The 17,146-nt window shown below is 42.2% G+C and overlaps 1 protein-coding gene across 4 annotated transcripts in view; it reads right to left on the reverse strand.

The window, feature by feature from the left end:
• Positions 1–9,047, reverse strand: part of FAM168A (family with sequence similarity 168 member A) — a 176,956-nt gene extending 167,909 nt beyond the window's left edge. For 3 of the 4 annotated variants that reach the window (XM_070425594.1, XM_070425593.1, XM_070425591.1), the window contains exon 1: positions 8,826–9,047. The gene's annotated coding sequence lies outside the window, so the exon portion shown is untranslated. The remainder of the gene's footprint in view (positions 1–8,825) is intronic. The other variant, XM_070425592.1, reaches the window with a different exon arrangement.
• Between the last annotated feature and the right edge of the window lie 8,099 nt (positions 9,048–17,146).

Below are 17,146 nucleotides of genomic sequence, written 5' to 3' on the forward strand. Positions count from 1 at the left end.
GCAACACTGGCCAGGCTCAATAGCCCTTTTTAAAAAAATGTTAAACTTTTACATAAACAGAGCAGTTTGACAAAAAATACTCTGTGCAATTGTTCTCAATACTAAAGATATGCCTAACTGCCAGAGGAACTAAATTTTATAATAAATAAAACAAGAAATATAAACTTGCTTTAGTCTCTTTGCTTATCAATATTCTACAATTTCAAGTTTGAATTCTGATAACATACCAGAGACTGTCAAGCTATGGCATACCCATGGCCTGTTTTTGAATGGCCTATGAGCTAAAAATAAAACATAAGGAGGAGGGGAAGGGGGGGGAGATGAAGAGAGAAAAAATTAATAAATAACAGAGACTGTATGTGGCCTGCAAAGCCTAAAATGTTTTTTCACAGAAAGCATTTGCCAAACCCTGAGCATACCATCTTGCTGTCTTCTACTTTTGAACCTTGTGTTATACAACATCATCATTATCAAAGCCTTTATCAATCCAATTAAATTCTAAATTCCATTCTAAATTAAATAAAAATCTATATCTAGAAAAACACATATCACCTTACTCCTTATTAGAATACCATACTACTATTTTGTCATCTATCCTTACGAAGTTCAGTTCAAAAGCTAATCATTCACAAGGCACCCTCCAGGAGAAGTTAGGACTATAAAGGTGACTAGGACACTGTCCCTACCCCCAAGAAACTTATAGTTAAAGTGAAGGAGTAAAGGGTCCCGGGTTCGATTCCGGCCAAGGGCATGTACCTTGGTTGCGGGCACATCCCCAGTGGGGAGTGTGCAGGAGGCAACTGATCGATGTTTCTCTCTCATCGATGTTTCTAACTCTCTATCCCCTTCCCTTCCTCTCTGTGAAAAATCAATAAAATATATTTTTTTAAAAAAATAAAAATAAAATAAAGTGAAGGAGTAAACAGTTAATTTTTCTAATACAGAGCAAGTACTATAACACAGACATGCACTGGATGCTCACTGTGAACAAAATGGGGACACTTATGACAACCTTAAAAGTTCTGAAAGGTTTCTTAGAAGAGATGCACTCAACCCAGAAGGATGAATAAAAGGAAAAACAGCATGAGCAAAGGTGTGAAACTGCAAGATATCTGTAGCAACTACATGCTGCGTAGTACTACCAGTAATGGGAGATCAGGCAGAAGGAGTACATAGAGACAGGCCACAGAAGAACTAACATGTCATGGCAAGGAACTTAAGATTTCAAAGCCAATGAAGGAATTTAAGGAGGGGAATGACATAGACATTTATACATGGTTGGGTAGAGATGTTCTGGCTGCTATGTAGACTATGGGTTTACTATATGGGTGATACAGAAACCAGTTAGGAGGCTAGTATACATGTCCAGTGAGGTTAGAGTCTGAACGAAGTTGGTAATAATAGGAAAGGGGAGATGAATTGCAGAAATATTTACATGGATTTATTTTTGAGTACAAGAGAGAAGGGAGAAGAGAAGACTAATGGCACAGATTCACATCTTGAATGACTGGATGAATAGTTGTACCTTTAAGTTAGGACAAATCTACAGAAAGAGGTGATTCTTACTTTCTGTGTGGGAGGGGGTACAAAATAGGAGACGTCAGAATAAGTAGATGGGGAAAATGAGTTCTCTTTTGCACCTACTGGATTTGAGAATCATTGAAATAGATGCATATGGAGGCCAGTAGCTAGTGAAATATGCATGTCTGGACTTCAGGAGATAGCTCTGAGCTGGAGACAGAAATTTGAGAGTCATCAGTATATAGCTAGCAGAAAAAGCAAATAGAGTGGGCAAGACTACTGAAGGAAAGAATCTTAAAAAGTCCAATGAGCGAAGAAATATCAACATTAACTGAGAAAGCAGAATTAATAAAGATCTCTTCTTAAATTTCTGCTTCGAAAATCTCTTCCTGCTAAACAACAAACTGAAAAGGGCAAAAAGCATGAAATATGTTCATTAATACATTTCATCTAACAGACAAAGTAAAGATTCAGGAATTCAGCAGGGACCAGGCTCTCCAGGTGCAAGGCACAACATATGGAAAGAATAAAAGCATGACAGCACAGCGTATTTAGATACTTGCTTATTTGGTTTTTATAGTAGGTGTACATGCTAGAAGGCCTTTAAAAACAGGTACAAACCAAGGCCAACAAAAACACTGGAAGGGAACAATCAAGGAAGACTGTTGTTGACAACCTGAACCATTCTTAACCTCTCCTTCCCTAGCATATCCACATACCCTTCAGATCTCAACTCAAGCATTAACTCTTTCAAGCAACTCTCTTTCCTGCTCCCCCAAGCAGATCAGGCCATGCCAATCTCCATTCTCTCCATGCCTCTTGTCCACACTCCCACTGCAGCATATATCACACTATCCTACAATTATGTGAAATGTCTGTCTCCCCACTAGATTGACTATAAACTACAAGCTCCTTAAGAGCAGGGAATTTTAATTTTTGTATCCCATACTCCCAGCACTCCCTATTATCTAATAATCACTCAATAGATATTTGTTGAATAGATGTCTTAGACATATCTGTCACATCTAAGACTACTAACTCCTTAGCCTTGGACTGCACTGCTGTTATGGATTTATGTTCTTTGTTTTGCTTTACTTATGATAATATTAAAATAAAATTATAATACAAATGTAAAATGAGCAAGGGGAGATGTATCCCAGGAAAATACTAACAAAAAAAATATCCTGAAGGAAAAATTAGCTCTAAACAATTCATAAGTAAAATAAAAATAATAATTGTAACTACCATATTAAGTACAAACAATGTATGCACCAGTCAATGTTCCAGGTTCTTTGTTCTTGTCTCTTTAATCCACACAACAACCCAAAAATGGAATATTATCTTCCTTCTACATATGCACAAATATTTTCTCTCACTTTACTCTGTCTCTGTAATAAGGTACAGGTAAAAAAAAAAAAAACTAACAAGGAAATGACTATATTTGTTTAAATACTGCATTCTCCACTTCAATAGCTTCATTTTGAGCTAGTCAATACAATTAATGTGGAAACAGGTCCCATAAATTCCTTAGGAGAAAGTCCTTTAGCACCTTCTCCATCCCACTATATCCAACAATCTTCAAGTTTCAAGGGAGAAACTGTGAACTGACCATGTACTCCCTCCTCCACTGGCAAAACCCTTTAGAAAGGCAATAAACCAAATATGTCAGGCTTCTTACCTTTGTGTGGGGTGCCCTCCTCATTTGTTTTATAAAGTAGGAGGGGGAAAAAACCCAACTACCATTTATATAGTCCTTTACAGTTTAAGATGTATTTTCACATTTATCTCATCTGAGCCTGATTTTACAGATAAGTAAACTGAAGCTCCAACAGAAAATGAATTTGGATTTCAAAACTCTTAGACCAGCAGTTCTCAACCTTTGGGTCGTGACCCCTTTGGGAGTTGAACGACCCTTTCATAGGGGTCGCCTAAGACAATCGGAAAACACATATTGAATATATAATTACATATTGTTTTGTGATCACTATGCTTTAATTATGTTCAATTTGTAACAATGAAAATACATCCTGCATATCAGATATTTACATTACGATTCATAACAGTAGCAAAATTACAGTTATGAAGTAGCAACGAGAATAATTTTATGATTGGGGGTCACTACAACATTAGGAACGTTGAAAACCACTGTCTGAGACAAAAGAAATTCTTGGTGTTTAGGTTGCCAAGCTTCTGATATGTATAACTGATATGTATACTATGTATCCTATTCATGGTACTCTGTACAGCAGATAACAGACCCTCCTGCACAATCAGGCAATAATCAAAGTACCAGACTATTTTTCTGCAAAAAGAAAGATGCACAAAAATTCTGACCAAAAGACTTATGAAAACATGATGTGAAACTCTAAAATGGTATAACAAAGAATTAGTCTCTAGCAAATAAAGAACTCCTGCCAATGAGAACTCCTGCTCTTTCACAGCTCACAAAGGCTGCTACTACTCCCTCCGATTCATATTTCCAAGTATGACTGATCCATACCTGGATAACCTAATCATCCATAAACGCAAACTGGCTTCCTACATCTGAATTAAGAATTGTTGCTGGATAATGGGATTACAGACAATAATTTTGCTCCCTTTTACTTTTTTGTAATTTCCAATTTCTACCATGAGCATATGTTATTTTAATAATGGAAGAAATAAAGTTCTTTTAAAGTTAAAAAATAATAAGAATAAAGCAAGTCACAAAAGAATATTTACACTATAATTCTATTTACATAAAAATGCTAAGGTAAAAAATATATTTTTTATGACATGTATTTGTTTGGTAAAACTATAAAGAAAAGCAGGGAATAGTTTACACAAAATTCAGGAAACTAGTTACTTCTGAGGGAGAAGAGAGAGGGAGACTCCATCAAGCAGGAAATTGCAAGAGGCTTTAAAGGTACTAGGAATCTCCCTTTTGTTAAGCTGGTAACAAAAACAGGCCTTCAATTTATCATTTGTTAAGTTGAAAATGTATGTTATATGCACTTTTATACATATGGCTTGTTTCACGATTTAAAAAAGAAGACTAAACAGGGCTAAAGAATCAGAATTTGGGGAATGTAACCCAGACTCTTCCACTTGCTGACTATAACCTTAAGCAAGTCATTTAACCTCTCAGAGGAGTTTTTTCTCCATGAAGAAGCTAACAGCTATCATATGTTCAGCACTTTACTGTTTCAAGTTCCTAGACTACAGTACAAACATGCAAACATGTAGGTGAACTATGAATGAAATGATAATACCAAGTAATACCTCCTTAATAAATAGAACATAATACTAAGAACTCAATGTGAGGACATACAAGGCTATTCACATTCTAGTCTTCCTATGTAAAAATGGCAATTACTAATATTTTTTAATGTGTACTATATAACACACTGTGTTAAATGCTTTCCATAGATTATTCTGTTCAATCGTCAAAAAAAAAACAACTTTATGAGATTAGGTCTCTCATGCCTACTTTACAGATGAGACCATTGTGCCCAAGGTCATACAACTAATAAATGGTGGACAGACCTCAGAATCCACACTCTTCACGACCACATTAGTTTTGCCTCACTTCTCCCACTATATTTAAATCGTCTGTCTCTCCCACTACACTGAAAGCTGTTTTTTGTTCATTTTCATTTCCCCTGGCACTGAGCAGGCAATAAGTAAATAAATACTGAGCAAATATTTCATATATACACAGTGTTTTCAGGACATAAAGTTATTTCAGGACATGAACTGATTTGTTCCCCTTGACAGCTTTATGAAGTATGAAAGTTTTTTTAAAAACCATTTTAACCATATTTGAGTGTACAATTCAGTAGAAGTAAGCATATTCACAATGTTGTATAACCTTTACCACTAAGTATGAAAGTTTTTTAATGACTACTGAAATCACTCAGCTATCAAATTCTAAAATGGGGATTTGAACCCAGGACTCTTGACCCCTAAATTTACAGGCTACTCATTCTACCAAAGTACCTGTCTATTAATACCTCCTTCTGCTCTCCCTTTCACACCAGAATACTGGAAGAACCAAATGAGGTGAAGAGCCCTGGCCGGTGTTGCTCAGTAGTCAGAGCATTGGTCTGTGCACCCAAGGGTCTTGTGCGGGAGGCAACCAGTCCATGTGTCTCTCTCTTTCTCTCTCTCCCCTCCCTACTTCCCATCCACTCTCTCTGAAAAGCAATGGGGGGGAGGAAATAACCTCAGGTGAAGATTAACAAAATGAGGTAAAGATACTAAAACACTTTACATACATTTCTACAGCACAGGTGACCACAGTTGGGGGAACGGGATGGTAATCCACCAAGATATTTCTCCCAGGTGATTACTTTTCATTTAGAGCTTTCAAAAGCTAGGGCTTTATAAATATCCCACCTCTACATCAAGCTCACAGATCCACAAAAGCAATGTCAGTATCCCAAAGTGAACTTATGAGGAGAAAAGATTGCATTAATTCAATTACACTCTCATCAAATGAGCAGGTAATTGCTCAAACCTGATTTTTATTGTAATAAAGCTTCCTCATTAAAAAAAAAAAAAAAAAACACTTTCATTCTAAGGATTAAATCTAACCTTCCATCATTCTACTCATTATGGAACTACAGAAAAAAAAAAGAAAAGAAAAGCATCCTAAATATTGGGTATTTTAATATGCTCAACTGTGAAAGGCAAGGAAAATGATTCGCTTGTGAGCCGAACTCTGAGGCTTAAACAAAAAAGAATGATTTTGATTTGTTGGTGCCAATTTTAGTCTTTTTACATCCTTCCCCATTTTTTTCTCAGTTTGAGCTCTAAAATCAACAGCCACTTCTTTAAACATATCATAGTTGATGCAATTAAGCCCAGAAAACTGTTTCCCTAAAGATGTTTCTTCCATGCACATCCCTCTCTACTTCCCAGCATCACCATTCTGCCATGAAAATAAACATACTAGTAAGCTTTAAATAAAATTGGAGATATTGTTTCTGTAGTTATTGTAATGTGTCTACATCAAAGCCATCTCTTAAAAAATAAAATTCTACATGATTTATCCATATCTGATAGAATTCTTACCACCTGAATTCCTTCAGAAGAAAATTCAATCTATAGGAATATAGTCCAATTATTATAAATCTTATCAAGTAATGTCAGAAGAGAATCAAATGAAAAACTCCATTAATACCAAACCATCTTACCAATGAATATTTATGACATTTCCATATTTTCTGTCCTCTCTGTTTACATAAAGCAGTGGTGCCAAGATTCATCTCAGGATTATTAGCCTGCAATACAATGATGGGCCTAATTGCCTTGCAAACCAGGACACCAATAAATGGAGTCTTCAAGCAATCAATTTTAAGAAGAAAAAAAGGCCTAAGCTCTTTCTGCATACATGCACACTCCCTGACTGGGAAATAAATTTAGCCTCATATTTTTCAATCTCATTCACCAGTTCTCAAGCAAAGAATGCTACCTCAAGCCCATCAAATCTATTTAATTCCAAATTCCAGGACTAATTTTTAATGCACCATGGGGGAGGGCGGAGAGGAGACAGCAGAGACATCTTATAGAAAGATACCTGTCACATTCCATCTTTATCTTCTCCACCTTTTATTTGGGATTGGGTTTTTTCTCCTAACCTTCTTGTTATATGAACACAGATATACCTCATTTTACTGCACTTTGCTTTATTGCCATTCACAGGTGTTGCAGTTTTTACAAATTTAAGGCAAGACCTTCCACCAGCAATAAGACCGCAACTCGCTTGATCGCAATTCTCGTTTATCACAGAGGTCTGGATCCGAACTGCACCATCTCCAAGGTGTATGCCTGTAATAGGACACACTCTCGCCCTCTTAATTCTACCCTAACCGAAGCCCCTCTCAACTTCACCCTTTGGGCCGATTTACTTCCAAATATGATACCAACATAAATGAAAAAAATAAAAATAAAAAGATTTAACAGCTTAAGACGTCTTCCAGGAAAGAGAATCTTTAATGTGCCTTCTCTCTCCCCTACAAAGTCCCCTCTGATGACTGTCTCTCTCCAAACCACAGCCTCCAAAGCTGTCCATGTAAGCCCAACCCTTAACCCTCTTCTGTCGCTGGGAGGACATCCGAATCCTGCCTTTTCATCCAAACCACCTCTTTCCAGCACCGTTCACTGCCCCTCTCCCTCCGCTCTGCCCCATCCACGCCAACCCCGTGCCTCCACTCCCTAAGGAAGCCCTCCGCCACCGCACCCTCACAGCCCCCTCTCCTGTCCCGCCAGCTCATCTCAGACCATCCCTCGGCCACCTTGACCAAGGGACACGTTCCTCAAGGGACCATCCCCCAACCTCGCTCACCACCTGCCCCTGTTCTTTCAGGGGGTCCATCCGGCTCAGCGGCGTCTGCGGTGCCCTCTGCCTCGACCCTGCACCCGAAGAGCCCCCACCAATGCCCCTTCCGGTGGTTCTAAGCTCACCCTAAATCCCAGCCCGCGGTGCCCCCGCCCAATGTCAATCCCGGCCCGCCCACTGGGGGCCTCATTTCTAACGGACCCCCCTCCTGCCAGCTCACCGGCACACTCCCCTCATTGAAAGTCCTATCCCCACCAGCTCCTGCTGCAACCTCCATAAACATTCCCCAGGAAAACCCCAAATGCTGCCTCCTCTGCTCTCCGAGCCCACGCCATTCATTAAGTCTCCACAAATTCCATCACCCCTAGATGGCAAACGCCGACTTCAAGCCCAGGTCTCAACCCGTGCCAAGCCCCCCACCCCCAGCCCCCACCACCCCTCTCGGCCTGCCCGGGGTCCACCCCGAATTCCGCCCGCCCGCACGAACACCCCGCGAGGGTCCTCGCCCACCCTGCCATCCCACGCTCTCGCAAGGACCCCCCACCCCACACTCCAGGTCGGATCCCAAACTGTCAATTGCTCGGATCCCAAATCCTCCCCCCTCCTCCGGTCCCCTCCCCCACGAAAAGCCACCCCGCTCCGGTCTCATCATCCAGCTCGCCCCAAACCACCCCAGATTCCACCCAGCCCCACGCTCCGGGGTTCCGGGTCCAGCTATTCCCCACTCAAAGTCCTCTTCCCCTGTCGCCCCCCCCCCCCAAAAAAAAACACAAAAAATACCCTGCGTGGGTCCCACCCTCACCCCACCCCCGGCCCCAGCCCGCGCCCGGACAAGTCTCCCCGCCGGCCCGCCGTTCCATCGCGACCTCGGCCCCTTCCCCCAGCCCGCGCTCCGCAGCCCCCGCTCCCATTCTCCCCAGCACCACCGGCCCAGGCTCCCGGAGAGCGGACCGGGGAGGGGGGGGGGGGGTCGTCTCCTCACCGGCGAGCCGCTGCAGGCGAAAACGGCGGCGGCGGCGGCTGAGGCGACGATGCCCTTGTCTTCTCCGGAGGCTACGGAGGCGACGCTCTCGCTCCCTCGCCTGTGTCCAGTAAGGTGGCGGATGGCGCGCAGGGACCGGGAGCCTCCTCCTCCTCCGCGACTCGGCTCTGAAGCCTCTGCAGTAGCTGCCGAGAAGCCCGACGGGTGGGGGAGGGGACGCTCCGCTGCGGGCGAGGGAGGAGGAGGCGAAGGGGGGGGCGCGGGGGACCTATAAGAAGGGCGGGGAAGGAGGAGCCGGCGCGGCGCAGCGCCGCCACACGTCCCACAGCCGCGGCGAGAGCGGGGACCACAACTCCCGGCATGCCTCGCGCCGGCCACGCGCGGCCTGCGCCGGCCGCCCCGCTCCCCGCGCCCCGCGCCGAGGGGCCGCGCCCTCCGGGGTCCTGCACAATGGGATAAAGCCCAGCATCGGCGGCGGCTTTTGTAGACCCAGAGGCCGCAGGCGAGAGTAGTTGGAGCGCCCCGCGGCCCCGTCCCCGGGTGGCGATGTTCTCAGTATCTCCAACTTCTTTAGGCGCGCGCACACACACACGCGCGCACACACGCCGCCGTCTTGCCCGCTGGACTACATCTTCCAGCATGCGCCACAGCCTCCAGCCTTCCTTCTCCGGTCCCTGCGAAATGCTGGCAAATGCAGTTCCCAGTCCTGCCTCCATGTTAAGAAAAGGAGGGGAAGGAGAAGAAAAAGGAAAGGAATGCGCCGGCCGGCGGAGGACAGGCCTGAGTGGATGAGGTCACCGGGGAGACTGCGCTCTCGCCGTCCCCGCGGCCACTGTCTCACAAAACCGAGGCAGCCGCTTCCTCCCGGCCTCCCTGCAAACCCAAGGACGAAACTCGAGTCCTAATGTGAAAAGGACAGGATTCTTGACCCAGCGCTATTACTTTTTAAAATTAACCTCAAAAAGGCCATCGGACAATTTGGAAAAACAAGGAATGCAAGAGATTGTTATAGAAGATTGTCGATGATAGCGGGGAAACGCACATGTTCATCCACGGGGGCTGATTGAACGGTATATACAAACAATGCAGTGCTAAGCAGCCATTTAAAATCTATGTGTTGGCATGAGAAGCCATTCACATTTTATTCTCGAGGGGAAAAATGGGTTACACAACAGCATGTTCCAACTGATAGGAAGTTTGAGACAATATTCTATAATCATAGAAAGATTTCAAGAAAGAGGTTCCCCCAAAATACCAGTGATTATCTTGGAAGAAAGGGTGTCAGATTTTAAGTAATTTTAATTTTCATATTGCCTGAATGTGGAAAAGGAATACCATTTTTTAAGCTGTAAGACTATTTTCAAAAATACAATTTCCATCCCCAACAACCATATCTTTGCTGCCTAAAAGCTTTTCGTGGTTTCCTATTGCCCTCAGTGGTACTCTAGGACGAGGCCTGTCTGGTTTTTCTGGGAGCTCAACACTACTATTAAAACAAGTAATGGTGTTCACTTAAAATCATAAAAGAACATGACATTAGCAGGGAGGATTTTCTCAATTTTCATTGTCTCTTCTCAAAGTTTTTCTGCTTCTGGTCTTTCTGAACCCTAATCTCCTGCTGAATCTTAAAGCTCAGGACAAAATCCTGCCCTCCCTAGGACATGTTTTAGGCACACTGCTTTTCCTTACATCTGAATTCTTACAGCCGCGGTTTCTCATCTGTGGCCCAGAGACCACTGTGGGGAAAGGGAGTGAGGCTGGAGGAACAGTTATTGTAAAGGCTCTACAAAGCTCTACTTAAACAAAGCATTCTCTATAGACTGAATAAATGTCTTACTCTTAAAACACTTTTTTTCTTTCTGTGTCCGGTTCTCCTAGAATATAAAATGTGGTGTCAGATAATCTCTGATTTAGCATAAGTCTTGTATTCAATCACAGTATTTTAGATTTCATGTCATTATTCCGCAGTGTTGTACAAGAAATACCCAGAACATTTGCGCTCCACTAGCCAGCCCACAGGAGAACGGCAGGCCTACCAGAGGAAGCCCATGTTGCCTAGGTCAGAGTTGAACAGTCCTGCCGCAGCCAATCCATCAGCTTCACCCCACCTAAATCTAGTTACACCCCTGTCCCTTAGGAATCACTTTCCCAAAATAATATCAGGCACTGTCTTTTTTCAAACTTTGTATCTCATTTTTCATCCTATTCTCCCAGCCTTAAAATTCCACCCCCACCTCCAAAAAACATCCTATTCTACTGTTCCCTTAGAATAGTAAGGAAAGTGCCTGGGACGTGTTGACTATGTCCTTTCCCCTCTCTGAATTGCTTTGGCCATCCTCTCTTCTAAACCCTTTTCACTCCTTCTCCTCCTCTTCCCTACTTCTCCAAACGGCAGAAAGTGGGGGCTGGGTGATGAAAATTAGAAGGCATCTGCTCTGTCCGGTGAGTGAAGGATTTTTTGAGTTAGGGGAATCAGTATTCGGAAGCTTACTGGACCAGGAGTCTGGGAATCAGATCCTGAATTAGACGTTGCCGTGAGCATGCTGGGTGACCTTTAGTAAATCCTTTTCTGAACCCCAGTGTTTATATCTGTAAATGGAAAGAATAATTCCTACCCTGTCACCTCATAAGATTATTAGAAGAATCCAATAAAACAATATGTATGAAAGTATATTGACTATTGTAAAGTGCCATTTATAGTCCAAACCCTTCATCTAATTTGAGAAGTATCTCTCCAAATCCCTGCCAAGTCTTGGCATATATACTCTTTACTCAGAATTATTATTAATGAATTTATTAAAGTATTTAAAGAATTAACTCTATTAAGCCAATTTAATGCCTTGATAAATTTTCTATAAAGCACATGTTAGGGTCGCCGAAGGAGGAATGCACAAGGCCAGAGTGGTGAGGGATTATGAATTTATTAGGTCATCTGGATACCAGATGGGCTTAGCCCCAAAATGGCACCGGCACCCAAAGACAGGAGTCAGAAGTTTCTAAAGGACTCTAGGTGGGCTTTTTCTGGGCGGAGAATTCTCTGCGCTGGTCCGGATCCTGGGAGGATCCAGGGGAGAGATAATGGTCTTAGCACGTGGGATATGGTCTTAGAAAGTGGAATGTGGTCTAAGCAAAAGGGGATATCCGTTGTGAAGTGGCCTAAAGGTCATTTCCCAGGGGAGGGGTATCGATTCAATTATTTCATCAAACTTAAACAATTTCTAACTTTTCTAGATTTTTATTTTATTTATTTTTATATTTTTATTGATTTCAGAGAGGAAGGGAGAGAAAGAAAGAGAGAAATATCTATAATAATAAAAGCGTAATATGCTAATTAGACCGGACATCCTTCAGACAAAGCCCGGGCTGCGTGCTGTGGGGGCGGTGGAGGCAGTGGAGGCAGAGGCAGGGGAGAGAGGAGTGTTGGGGAGGGGCCGAGCCCCTTGCACGAATTTCATGCATTGGGCCTCTGGTCTATGATAAGAAAGAATCATTGATTGGCTGCCTCCTGCACATCCCACACTGGGGATCAAGCCTGCAACCGAGTATATGCCCTAACTGGGAGTCAAACCATGACCTCCTGGTTCATAGGTTGATGCTCAACCACTAAGCCATGCCAGCTGGGCTAGATTTTTCTATATTTAATTTTCATCAAAATATATGCTTTTCTCTCACTTTTACAAAAAAGATTTGATTAATCAAATAGCTACCTTTATCAGTTTTTACTGATTATCACTTCAGCCATTATGAAATTTCTAGTCATTATTTCCACCATCTCCACCTTTTCCTGGGAGCAATTTGAGCCATTGTCAGTTTTATTTTGTGTTGATTATTTCTACCAAGTGGAATTTCCCCAGGGGTCAACTTTGCAATGTTCAATGCCATCAACAAAAATAGGATCATTCAGTTTGCTTTTCCATCCATAATAAATTTTTGCCACATGCAGTTTTAGCCATTGTCAGTATTATTTTGTATTGATTATTGCTACCACACCCAGTTTTTTTCTGCAACCCAACTGAAACAAACTCCGGGGCAAAATGACAGTATCAAAACACTAACCTCTGCCTGTTATTATCTGATTAACGAGGACTGTGAGATAGTTTTATCGCAGCTATGTTAATGAGCTGGCTTTGAATGCTCTCTCTCAAAGCATCTCTTTAGAGCCTTGGCACAAGTGTGGGCTGGAGTATTACTTTAAGAATTGCAGGGAAATGGACAACAGAGACCATGTTAGGAGAACCGATCTTTAATGAGCCAGGTGCTGTGCTGGTGTCTAAGATCCATTGTCTCATTTAACCCTTCAGCCTAAACGTCCTTCACATGACCCTTTTATAGTAGAGGAAATTGAGACCCAGAGAGAGGAAAAGATTGGCCAAGTTAGGATCAGAAACCAGACCCCGGTTTAATTCTCAGTGCAATTTGAATAATTCTAAGTTCCAAAGTTACCTAATTTAATTATTAAGCTTTTGCTATAATCTTGTTGGAAAATGTAATTATAATATTTAAGTTTAGCTAACCTATGAAATAAAAGAAATATTTGCATGTAAACAAAGCATTCTCAAAGAGCTTTCTATAACAGCAAATGATACAAGGAGTGTGAAATGTTTTGTAAAGAATTCAGCCCTGCCGAAACCGGTTTGGCTCAGTGGATAGAGCGTCGGCCTGTGGACTGAAAGGTCCCAGGTTTGATTCCGGTCAAGGGCATGTACCTGGGTTGCAGGCACATCCCCAGTGGGAGATGTGCAGGAGGCAGCTGATCGATGTTTCTCTCTCATTGATGTTTCTAACTCTCTATCTCTCTCCCTTCCTCTCTGTAAAAAATCAATAAAATATATTAAAAAAAAAAAAAAAAAAAGAATTCAGCCCTAACCGGTTTGGCTCAGTGGATAGAGCATCGGCCTGCGGACTCAAGGGTCCCAGGTTCGATTCCGGTCAAGGGCATATACCTTGGTTGCGGGCACATCCCCAGTGGGGAGTGTGCAGGAGGCAGCTGATCGATGTTTCTCTCTCATTGATGTTTCTAACTCTCTATCCCTCTCCCTTCCTCTCTGTAAAAAATCAATAAAATATATTTAAAAAAAAAGAATTCTCCAACACTGGTCCAATGGACATTACTGCCATTTGTGATGAAGGCTGTTAACTAAACCTGCTATGCTAACTTGACAAGAGTGCTAGAAAACTAGTAACACACCACTAGCATTTGATAGATGGGTATCCAAAGCCCAGCCTAATATTTAATTCTAATAACCAACATTCAAAGGAGAAGATTGCATCGTGCCTATCCTTTAAGACCTAAATCAGTCACCAGGGAACCTCTCCAGACCCCCCCCCCCCCCCCCCCCCCCGCTTAGGTTAGGAACCCACTTAGCTCCCACCGCCTGCTCACACTATCACGTTAATTGTCTATGTACTGCCCTCAAGGACAAGGACAAAGGTGAGTTGGTTCACCTCTGTGGCCAGCACTCAGTTCAGCCCAGAGATTCTCACCGTGTAAGGTTTTAGTAAATGGAGGTTAAGTTAATGAATCAATCAATTAACATGACAAGTATACAGACTACATATACTTGTCAATTACATTCCTTGTCAATTAAAATGACAAGGAAAATGCCCCCAATAAATCTGAAAAAAATGTTAAGTCACATGGGGAAAACAAACATTAAGTAAAGAGCAAAAGGAAATCACAAATCTGCATGAACTGATTACAGCTACCTAAGCTCCCATACAGCAGCAGCAGGAAAGAGCCTTGCGTCCTAGGTTCAAATCCTATCTCAGTCGGGATTGGGTGTCCTCAGTCAAGTCAGTTCTTCTCCTGTACCTGTTTCCTTATCCATAATGGACTGACCTTGCCGAACTCCCAAGGCAGACGAAAGAGTTCATTAGGGTATCAGATGCTTTTCGTGCTATAAGAGCTGACAGACGTGAAGGTTGTTACTAACAAAGGTCAGAAGATAATTGAGAGAGAAGTTTGCTGTTAGGAGGATCCTTTATATAAATTATGCTGCTCAAGTTCATAAACTTAGAGAAAAAAAAAACATACCAAATATAGTGGGTTGAATTGTGTCCCCCAGAAAGATACAGGCATACCTCATTTTATTGCCCTTCACTTTACTGTTTTCCACAGATGTTGCATTTTTACAAATTGAAGGCAAGACCCTCCACCAGCAAAAAGATTACAACTAACTTTATTGTGATGGCATGCCCTCAATATATCCGGGCTATGCCTGTGTGTCCAAGCTCTAACACCTATACCTGTGACTGTGAACTTATTTGGAAGTAGGATCTTAGCAGTTAGGAATCTCAGGATGACTTCAATCCTGGATTTAGGTGGGCCCTATATCCAATGAGGGATGTCTTCATAAGAGAAGAAAGAGGAGGATTTGAGACAAAGAGACACCAAGGGGAAGGCCATGTGGGAAGAGAAAAGCCGAAAGTAATCATGTACCCCAAGCCAAAGAACATCAAAGATTACCAGTAGTCTCTAGGTACAGCGGTTCTCAACCTGTGGGTCGCGACCCCTTTGGCGGTCAAACGACCCTTTCACGGGGGTCGCCTAAGACCATCCTGCATATCAGATAGTAGCAACATTACAGTTATGAAGTAGCAATGAAAATAATTTTTTAAAAAATATATTTTATTGATTTTTTACAGAGTGGAAGGGAGAGGGATAGAGTTAGAAACATCGATGAGAGAGAAACATCGATCAGCTGCCTCCTGCACATCCCCCACTGGGGATGTGCCCGCAACCGAGGTACATGCCCTTGACTGGAATCGAACCCGGGACCCTTGAGTCCACAGGCTGACGCTCTATCCACTGAGCCAAACCGGTCAGGGCCGAAAATAATTTTATGGTTGGGTCACAACATGAGGAACTGTATTTAAAGGGCCAGAAGGTGGAGAACCACTGCTCTAGGCGCTAGCAGAGAGAAATGGAGGGATTCTCCCTCAGAGTCCCCAGAAGGAACCAATCTTGCCAATACCTTCATTTCAGATTTCTGGCCTCCACAACTGGGAAAGAACAAATTACTATTGTATGAAACCACCCAGTTTGTAGCAATTTGTTAAGGTAGCCCCAGGAAACTAACATAGCAATTAAGCTGGAAACCCAAGAAATTAAGTGATTAGCAAATATTTTAAGTCCTCCAAACAGATTCAAAGGAGCCTATTTCGGAAAATGTTTATCGGTTCCATTTCATTTGTCATCTCTAATAGCAGCTCTGGAAAATTAGTGCTAACATCCATTGTCTTTAAATCTGTGCCTTTTCTCTTTTTAACACGTATCGCATTCTTAGTTCTTACCCTGTCTCCTGGGATGGCTCATACTTCAAATCAGTGTGAAGAACTTCGGTGTCATACAAAGTACACAGACATGAGGAAGCCAGATCAGGATTCATATCCCAGCTCAGTCACTTAGGGGCTGCAACATTGGGGAAAATCATTTCTCCTTACTTTCCTGCCATGTCCTCAATTGGAAACATTCGTTATAGGGCAGTGGTTCTCAACCTTCCTAGTGCCGCGACCCTTTAATACAGTTCCTCGTGTTGTGGTGACCCCCAACCATAAAATTACTTTCGTTGCTACTTCATAACTGTAATTTTGCTACTGTTAGGAATCGTAATGTAAATATCTGATATGCAGGATGTATTTTCATTGTTACAAATTGAACATAATTAAAGCATAGTGATTAATCACAAAAACAATATGTAATTATATATGTGTTTTCCGATGGTCTTAGGCGACCCCTGTGAAAGGGTCGTTCGACCCCCAAAGGGGTCTCGACCCACAGGTTGAGAACCGCTGTCATAGGGTTTGGGGCTTGGACATGTGTGTGGCTTGTTCTCTGGCAGTGAAGAGGAGTAGGATATGGTACACAGAAGTACATAGGAACTCCCCAAATACTGTTTTCTACATAATACCCCAGATCCTTTGCAAGGGAAGGATCCCAAATAATGACCAGGACATAAGCTGGACTTAATTTGATTTAAATTCAGTAAAGTAATATGTCATTTCTTACTCCCCTAAATTTGTGGAGTAAGATTCATACCCACTACATAATCAAATGAAACTGAAAACAGCTAAATTGTACACAATGAAATTACTTCTTGACTAAAAATTGATGGAAAAATAAAACAAATCTTTTAGATAAAATGTAGATTCGTAAAATTTGTCCCAGGAAAAGTGGACTTGATAGGACATAGAAATAACAACCGTAAAAGATAACTTATAATGATAGAAGCTTTAATTATTAAACTGTGATATGGATTTTTAAATATATATATTTTATTGATTTTTTACAGAGAGGAAGGGAGAGGGATAGTTAGAAACAT

This window comes from Myotis yumanensis, unplaced genomic scaffold (genome assembly GCF_028538775.1).
Source record: "Myotis yumanensis isolate MYYU_CA2020_CCGP unplaced genomic scaffold, mMyoYum1.0.hap1 SCAF_10, whole genome shotgun sequence".
In the NCBI taxonomy this organism is placed as follows: Eukaryota; Metazoa; Chordata; class Mammalia; order Chiroptera; family Vespertilionidae; genus Myotis; species Myotis yumanensis.